Source organism: Gossypium raimondii, chromosome 1 (assembly GCF_025698545.1).
Source record: "Gossypium raimondii isolate GPD5lz chromosome 1, ASM2569854v1, whole genome shotgun sequence".
Classification (NCBI taxonomy): Eukaryota; Viridiplantae; Streptophyta; class Magnoliopsida; order Malvales; family Malvaceae; genus Gossypium; species Gossypium raimondii.
Window position 1 is genome coordinate 5,665,288 of NC_068565.1, and position 6,874 is coordinate 5,672,161.

Consider the following 6,874-nt stretch of genomic DNA (forward strand, 5'->3'; position numbering starts at 1 on the left):
TAAAAATTTGGGGGTCAAATTTAAAAGCACCCAATTGTTGTTGCCTTTTAAAATGGGAGTAGTTAAGAAGAAATTATCCCACAAATTAGATAGTGGGCGGCATATTACATTAGTGACCTTAGTATATGTGTTTTTATAAATTATTATTAATAAGGTTAATTTGGTCATTTGCTAAATTAAACTTTATAATTAAAATTAAACAAAAACTTCTTATTCATTCATCTTCTCCAAGCCGAATATTAGTTAGAAAATAACTCAACCATGGCTTCTTAGGTTTCGGCAATGGTTTAGCTTGATTAAGGTATGTTTTGGTCTCGGTTTTTTATGATTTTTACGTTTTTGTGATCGTTGCTTCGTGTTCTATCTAGCCCATGCTTTAATTTTAGAATTTGATGTTGATTTTGAGATATACCATTAGTGAATGCTTGATCTTTGTGATAGTTGATGATGAAATATGAAAGATATGTGAAAGATTAACATATTTTGTCTTTGAATTTTTGGTGAAATTGAGTAATTAGGGTTAAATTGTGAAATTAAATTTTTGGGGACTAAAATGTGAAATAAATGAAATGTCTGGACTTGTATGAGTACTAGTAATATTTGGCCCTTATATGGTGTGGACAAATTTTGTTTATTTTGTGTTTTATGCAATAGGGACTAAATTGCAAAAAGTGTAAATGTCAGGGGCAAAATGGTAATTTACCCATTTATGTGTTTTTGGACTAAATTTAATGTGATAATTTTTAAACTAGCTCATTTTGAATATATTTAGATCAAGAACTAAAGAAATCGGAGTTGGATCGGAGAAAAGCTAAAGTCGTTGACTAATCGTCCGGTTTCGATTTTTCACCGTCTGAGGTAAGTCTATTAGCAACTAAGAGTTATTAAGTTAATATTTATATATGCATACTAATTGTATTTTATGTTTAGCTATAATTTAAAGTATATTAGTTGAATAAATTTTGAAGTGTGGATAATATATATAACATGTTCGAATATACAAGTATGATCTTGTATAAATTCATGGTTTGTGTAACAGCCCGATTCTGGGCCTAGTGAAACAGTGGTTTCGGGACCACAAATCCGAGAAGGGAAAATATGATTATTATTATATTTTTATGGTCTACAATTTTACAAAAAAATTTCTTAAAAATTTCGTTCAAAAATTTCGACATTTGGGCACTCAATTTAGTCTAAAGGACTAAATTGTAAAAAGTGAAAAAGTTGAGTTCTACATGTTAGAAGTGTCAAATTGTTATGAAATTCTAAATTGGAGGTTCTTATGTTGTAATTAGACCATTAGTTAATTGATGGACAAAAATGGGCATAGAATTAGTGAAATAAATTTTTTTAAGTAAGGGCATTTTAGTCATTTAGTAATAAAAAGAAATAAAATGGGAAAAAGATGGAGAAATGGTGTCATCATCTCCATAGTTGCTGCCAAATTTTGGAAGACACCATAGCTAGGGTTTCTTTGCTTTCTCAAGCTCATAGTAAGTGCATCCTAGCCCCGTTTTTAATGTTTTTCGTATTTTTGAAATCCTCGTAGCTCGGTTTAGCTTATTTTATCAATAATTCATGTTAGGGTTTATATTTGGAAAAATACCCATAGGTGAAAAGTGTTTATTTTGCTGTTTTATGGTGGAATATGAAGCTAGAAATTATGTTAAACAACTTTTGCTTAGCGATTTTAAACGAAAACAGGTAAATTGACAAAATCAGTAAAAATACCTAATGTTCAAAAGTGTGTGTTAGAGTGAGAATTTGATGTTGTCATAGAAGGGAAAAATGTTCAGCATGTCATAAAACATTAGAATAAGTGATGAAGTTTAATTTCCGAGCTTAGGGACAAAAGTGTAATTATGCAAAAGTTCGGGGGCAAAATTGTAATTTTTCAAAAATTTTAATAAATGTGAACATTAAATGAGTTAAATTTTCCATTATAGATCAAGAAAAATGAGAAGACTACCTCAAACGGGGAAAAGAGAAGATAGTAGAGTAAATTGCAAAATTTCGATATTTTGCACCGAGGTAAGTAAACATGTGATTTAATTCAATATTTTGACATTATTTGATATATGTTGAGATTTATTTGAACATAGAATAAATATTTGATAAAAATTCTAAAAATGTGGTTAAATTGGGAAAGGTGGTAAAGTGTTGAAAATATTGGTTCCGGTTGAACACTCGGAATAAGCCGGAGTACATTGAATATAAAGGGGGTTGCTAAGTGCTGATTCCCCCAAGGGGTTGCTAAGTGCTGATTCCACCGTATTTTAAATGTGAAAGGGGTCGCTAAGTGCTGATTCCCCCAAGGGGTTGCTAAGTGTTGATTCCCTGACTCATTGGTGGTTGCTAAGTGCTGATTCCACCGTATTTTAAATGTGAAGGGGGTTGTTAAGTGCTGATTCCTCCAAGGGGTTGCTAAGTGTTGATTCCCCGAATCATTGGTGGTTGCTAAGTGCTGATTCCACCATATCTTTGAATATGAAAGGGGTTGCTAAGTGCTGATTCCCCGAATCACTGGTGGTTGCTAAGTGCTGAACCCACCGATAACGGTTGATATTCCGAGTGTTCAACGAGAAAATTGGAAAGGTGAATATTTATATATGGTGGAGAAGTTTATGGGAGGAATAGTGGGTTTGATTCTTAATCAACCCATGTATAAGATGGGAGGAAGTATCAAAAACTACAAAAGAGCAAATTAAATATAAAACTATTTTGAACAACAGCAGTTGGGCAACTTTGAAAAATCACCATAAATGGTGGAAAATGAATTGGAGGTTGAATAATATGTTAAATTAAATCTGAGTGAGTCTATTTTCATATGAAAGAAACAGAGCAAGCAAAAGAGTTGTATATTTGGGGATATTTGAATTTATTTGAGACAGGGCTGGATTGATTTTGAAATCCCCTATTCCAACTTCAGAAAATCACCAAAAATTATAAAAATATAATTATGGACTTAAATTTATATGCTTGGATTCCTTATTGAGTCTATTTTTAATAGAAACAAACGAGACCATTGTTTGAATTTTTTACAGAGAGTTAAGTAAATTTTAGTAAAGGGAGGTCAGAACCATTGGGCAGTGAAACAGGGGAATCTTTAAAGAATAAACTGTATTAATTGGCTAAATCAAAAATTCTTAAAATTTTATGGTGGAAAGGTATATGAGTCTAGTTTTGGGGAAAATTTACGGAACTTAATTTGGAGTCCTGTAGCTCCAGATAAAAATAAATTAGCCTCCATGACGCAGAAAGACAGTTTGCTGGAAATTAAACAAACCTTGAAATTTATGTGTGATTAAAATTATGCTGCTATGAAATCATGTGGGAAATTTATTTATTTGTCATATGTTTACTTACTAAGCTATATGCTTACTCGTTTTTATTTTCCCTTGATTATTGTGACATCAGCCAGCTCGGAATTTGGACGAAGTCAGGAAATCATCCACACTATCATCAACTTTTTGGGTATTTTGTAATTAATATTTTGAAATATGGCATGTATAGATGACTTTATGTGATGTGGTATAAATATATATATAGTGTTGTTCGATTTAATATGTTGGTGATTATTAATGGAAAAATTATGTCTGAACATATATCTGTAATTGGTTGGAAATATTGAAGTTGTTTGAAATTGTTTTTGGAAAGTTGCAGGGGGTTTTATGTAAAAACAAGCAGAAATGCTGTCGAAATTTTTATAAAAAAAAATTATAAGTGTTTGAGTTCTAGTAATACCTCATACTCTGTTTCGGCAAGGAACACGGGTAAGGGGTGTTACAGTTTGAAATGAAGATATGAAATGTAATCAAGAATAGGCGATGTTCGAATAAGCATGAATATATATATGTAAATTTCTTTTTTTTGAAATTAGGTAAGAAAGTTATATATATACATACGATAGATCAAATATATATATGTGAATACATGAACAAGTCTTGAATTTAGACAAAGATATGTATATATATATAAGTTTTTGAGTTTAGTTAAAGTACAAATGTTGTAAATGTATAAATTCTGGTATAAATCAAAGGTATGTATAACATTTATATATTAGGTTCGAATATATGTATATATATACATAAGTATATACAAGTATAAACTCTTGGATTGGATTAAAATATGTAACTTATAATTGTATATATATAGTTTGAATAGGTATATATATATATATATATATATATATATATATATGTGTGAGTTATAACTTATATGTATATGTTGTATTGAATGAGCATGCTTACATATATGTATATGTTCTTTTATTGAATTTAGGTAGGACATTTATATAAGTTTATATGAGGTTTGATTATGCAACATTATGTGTATATGTTCTTGTAATGAATTTAAGTATGAAATTTATATATGTATGTGAAAGTTTCGATTATGTATGTATATTTATGTAAAAGTTCTAGAATGGAAGTGAATATATGAAATTATTAGTTTGGATCATTATAAAGCGATCGAATGTAATACAAACTTTACGTCTAGCAGGCTTGATGCCGGTGAAATGATTCAGACTTTACGTCTAGCAGGCTTAATGCCGGTGATACATTTCAGACTATAGGTCTAGCAGGCTAAAAGCCGGTGTACCGAATCAGGTTTTAAAACCTAGTAGGCTAAGTGCCAGTGATCTGTTTAAATTATGTGAGAATATGCAATTGATATATCTATGATTTTGATTATATGATATCGATGAATACATAAACATTCGGTTTTTACATGCTTGGTGAGTATACACCTACATTCGGGTTTTGCATTGGTTAAACATAATTGTATGCATTCGGTATATACAATTAATAAAGGCATATGTACATTAGGTATATGCGATTGTTGAATTTATAAATGCATATGGTGATATGCGGTTGTTAAATATATATATATGTTGAGCCTATGTGTTTGATAATCATTTATGTATGCATTTGAGATTTATATATATATATATATATATATATATATATAAATGTACTCATTTATATGTATATGAAGAATATGTATATATATTGAATGTATGTATTAGCTATGTATTCAGTATAAATTCATAATGAGTATATATATACAAACGAATATAAAATGTGATTGGTATATATGTGTATGCTCAATTATATGCACATGATAAGTACATATGTGCATTTTGATGTGTGTGAGTAATAAAGATGTATACACATTCGGTTATAAAATTTGTTAAACATATGTATATATGCAATCGGTTATTTACGTTAAAGTGTATATACATTCGGTTTTAATTGTTGATAATTATGTATGCATTTGTCTATAAGTATTTGTTAATATATATAGTGTTTGCGAATTCATTAAGTGTACCAGGAAATTTTATAATTTTTTTATATATATATATTTTTGTTGTTATGCTATAGACTTACTAAGCTATAAAAGCTTACTTTGTTTACTTATGTCTTTCTGTTTTATAGACTTAAAGATCAAGCTTCAAGCTCGGGGATCGTCAGCAAGTTCATCACCCTATCTATTGTCTCGGTATTTAAAATGTTTAAATTTTAACTACGGCATGTACAGACTAGATAAATGTTTTGAAGGTCGTACTTTGTTATATTGTATATGAATTTAATAGCCATACGAAAATGGTTTATTTCCTTATGGATTTTGCTGGATTGTCATGTCTTTATTTTGTTTTGAATGATCTAAGTGAAGTTCATAATATGTCATATTTAATGTTAAATTAAGTTTATTAAATATTAAATATTTATACACAATGTATATGTTTTGATTTTGCAATGGTTGTATTTTGTTTAGTAATGCTTCGTAACCCTAATTCAAATAAGGATACGGGCTAGGGGTGTTACAAAATATCTCTTTTGAGCATAAGAGCAACTAACTCTAGGTTGATTAATTGAAAATTTTTAATTAAAACCACTATTATCGCATTAACTCGTGCTATGGATTCCCCTATTAGATTTAACTCTAATATGGTAGATTTATGTCCTCCTATTTTTAGAATTGCATGTAACTCCACTCAATTACACAAGATCTACTTTTAAACAGGGTCTATTCAACCACCAATTTAAGCACATTAAATATGGATCAATAATCTAGAAATATCAAACCAAGAATTAAGAACTCACAATTAAGAACAAGAAACTAAATAATTATTGCGTAAAATAAAAATCAAATGATAGAATCCATTATAGGGTTCATCTCTCCTAGGTATTTAGAAAATTAGCTCATTCTTGAAAATAAAAACATCCAAGATCTACTCTTAAATTAGCTCATGATTTTCCGCTGTTCGAGGCACAATTCCACGAAATCGACATAGCTTACCATACGTCCGTGTGGGTCACACGGTCATATGATTTGGTTGTGTGGAATGGTTCAGCCCGTGTGGCTCCTGTAGCTTGCTCCGACACTCCAGTTTTCAAGCATTAAAACATGAATTCAAAATATTAGGAGCATAAAATTCACAATTAACATCAAATAATTACCCAAAAACGCATTAAGAACGAAGTTAAAACATGTTACTTTTATCACTTATCACCGACAAAACTAAAAGAAGTAAAGGCATAGTTGTAAGAATTATTAGATCGGGGATTCTTTCAACCGAGTATGTCAACTTAGGATACGCCAATATTATTTGTGAAAAAAAAAGATGAAACTATAAGACTTTGAATTGATTATAGACAACTGAACAAAGTGACCACAAAGGATAAGTATACATTACTCCGTAAAGACGAAAATATGCCTCAAAACTTTAAAAAATCTATTTTTTCCAACAATAATTATTATAATAATTAATTTATGTTGATAAATAATTTGTATCTACGCTCATAAATAAATATATAATTATATTAAGATAAATAAAAAAGTTAATTGTAATATGATGATTTGCCCCATGGAT

The 6,874-nt window shown here is 29.6% G+C and overlaps 1 long non-coding RNA gene across 1 annotated transcript; it reads left to right on the forward strand.

Annotated features, from left to right (window-relative positions):
* Nucleotides 1-1,438: 1,438 nt before the first annotated feature.
* Nucleotides 1,439-5,563, forward strand: LOC128039251 (uncharacterized). The gene is made up of 4 exons (XR_008193751.1): nt 1,439-1,493; nt 1,947-2,031; nt 3,418-3,474; nt 5,436-5,563. It is a non-coding gene; the product is annotated as an uncharacterized LOC128039251 (long non-coding RNA).
* The last annotated feature ends 1,311 nt before the right edge of the window (nt 5,564-6,874 follow it).